At 49.7% G+C, this 1,911-nt stretch overlaps 1 non-coding gene across 1 annotated transcript; it reads left to right on the forward strand.

Moving 5' to 3' along the window:
* The first annotated feature begins 1,460 nt into the window (after window positions 1-1,460).
* Window positions 1,461-1,595, forward strand: LOC115934824 (small nucleolar RNA SNORA70). Its single transcript, XR_004070567.2, has one exon. It is a non-coding gene; the product is annotated as a small nucleolar RNA SNORA70 (small nucleolar RNA).
* The last annotated feature ends 316 nt before the right edge of the window (window positions 1,596-1,911 follow it).

Raw genomic sequence — 1,911 nt, forward strand, 5'->3', positions numbered from 1 at the left:
TAAGGTCCTTTTAAGAATTCTCTAAGCTGGTTACTTCTGGATGTGCCAAATTCTGGAAGTGCAGTCAAGCTCACCATAGTCCTCTCTTTTCTTTGCCAGTACAGGTAGCTCTAGCCAGCCTCTGGCCTTCAGACTTTTCCAGGCAAGAGTTGGGAAGCATTGACCAGGCATGGTGGCTCACGCCTGTAATCTCAGCACTCTGGGAGGCCGAGGTGGGTGGATCACTTGAGGCCAGGAGTTCAAGACCAGCCTGGCCAACATGGTGAAACCCTGTCTCTACTAAAAACACAAAAATTAGCCGGGCATGGTGACGGGCACCTGTAGTCCCAGCTACTTGGGAGGCTGAGGCAGGAGAATTGCCTGAACCCAGGAGGCAGAGGTTGCAGGTGAGCCGAGATCGTGACACTGCGCTCCAACCTGGGCAACACAGAGAGACTTCTTCTCAAAAAAGAAAAAAGAAAAAGAGTTGGGAAGTGGACTCTGCACTCCCTTAACTCCAGGAGACACACGTCACATTTTCCAGATCTCTCTCAGCATCTTTTGCTCCAGTACAGGGCAGCACTGCGGCTAATGGAGACTTCTGACTTGACTTCAGGTCCAGGGTAGGAATAGCCCTGACCTCTAGGCCAGTAACTCCTTTCAAAGAAATCCTCTGTATCCTCTGATCAGTCTCCTCAATGACTCTCCTGGTTGCTCTTCTCTATAGTCTGGAGATATGTAATGAACTGTATGCCATAGGATGGGTTAGCAACTTCTAGTAGGTTCTGCTTGATTGGTGCACTTTAGAAAGAGGGAGACATGTGAGCTATTTTCCTCAGACTGGAGACTGAACTGGGAGCCGGAGATAATCAGTAAGACCCCATTTAACATTCTGTAGATTCTCCATGCTACCCATAGAGGGGGCCATACGATGCCGTTCTGGATTCTCTTCTTAACTTAAAGGGAAATTTCCACAATGTCCAGAGCCTCGATGTCCTGCAAATGAAGGAGGGGAATGTCCTCTAGTTTCTTGCGGCAGGAACCCACTTAGGTGGCACCAACCTGGTTCCAGTTGGAACAGTATATCTACAAAGGAAAAGTGTTGGGCGTGGTGGCTCACGCCTGTAATCCCAGCACTTTGGGAGATCGAGGCAGGTGGATCACCTGAGCTTGGGAGTTCGAGACCACCCTGACCAACATGGAGAAACCCTGTCTTTACTAAAAATACAAAATTAGCCGGGCATGGTGGCGCATGCCTGTAATCCCAGCTACTTGGGAGGCTGAGGCAGGAGAATCACTTGAACCCGGGAGGCGGAGGTTGCAGTGAGCCGAGACCGTGCCATTGCACTCCAGCCTGGGCAACAAGAGCAAAACTCTGTCTCAAAAAAAAAAGGAAAAGTGGCGGCATTTACATCCTAAATCTGAAGAATCTAATTCTGTTGGCGGCTCATACCATTGTTGCCATTGAAAACCTTCTGATTCTGCAGCCAATTAAGCCGACTGAGTTCCTTTCCTCGTGGGGGACCAGTGTGCAATTGCTGCAAACAGCAGCTTCCTTGGTAGTATATGCAGCCTGTTTATTGTATGGGTTGCTCTACAGGACCTTGGAGACAGGCTTTTCAGATGGATGTTCATGTTTCTGACTTTGCATTACCCCAGTGTAGGCTCCGGACAGGCATGCGAGGTGCCTTTGGAAAGCCCCAGGGCACTGTGGCCAGGGTTCACATGGGCCAAGTTATCATGTCCATCTGTACCAAGCTGCAGAACAAGGAGCATGTGATAGAAGCCCTGCACAGGGCCAAGTTCAAGTTTCCTGGCCGCCAGAAGATCCACATCTCAAAGAAGTGGGGCTTCATCAAGTTCAATGCCAATGAATTTGAGGACATGGTGGCTGAGAAGTGGCTTATCCTAGATGGCTGTGGGGTCAAGTAC

This window comes from Gorilla gorilla, chromosome 4 (genome assembly GCF_029281585.2).
Source record: "Gorilla gorilla gorilla isolate KB3781 chromosome 4, NHGRI_mGorGor1-v2.1_pri, whole genome shotgun sequence".
Taxonomy (NCBI): Eukaryota; Metazoa; Chordata; class Mammalia; order Primates; family Hominidae; genus Gorilla; species Gorilla gorilla.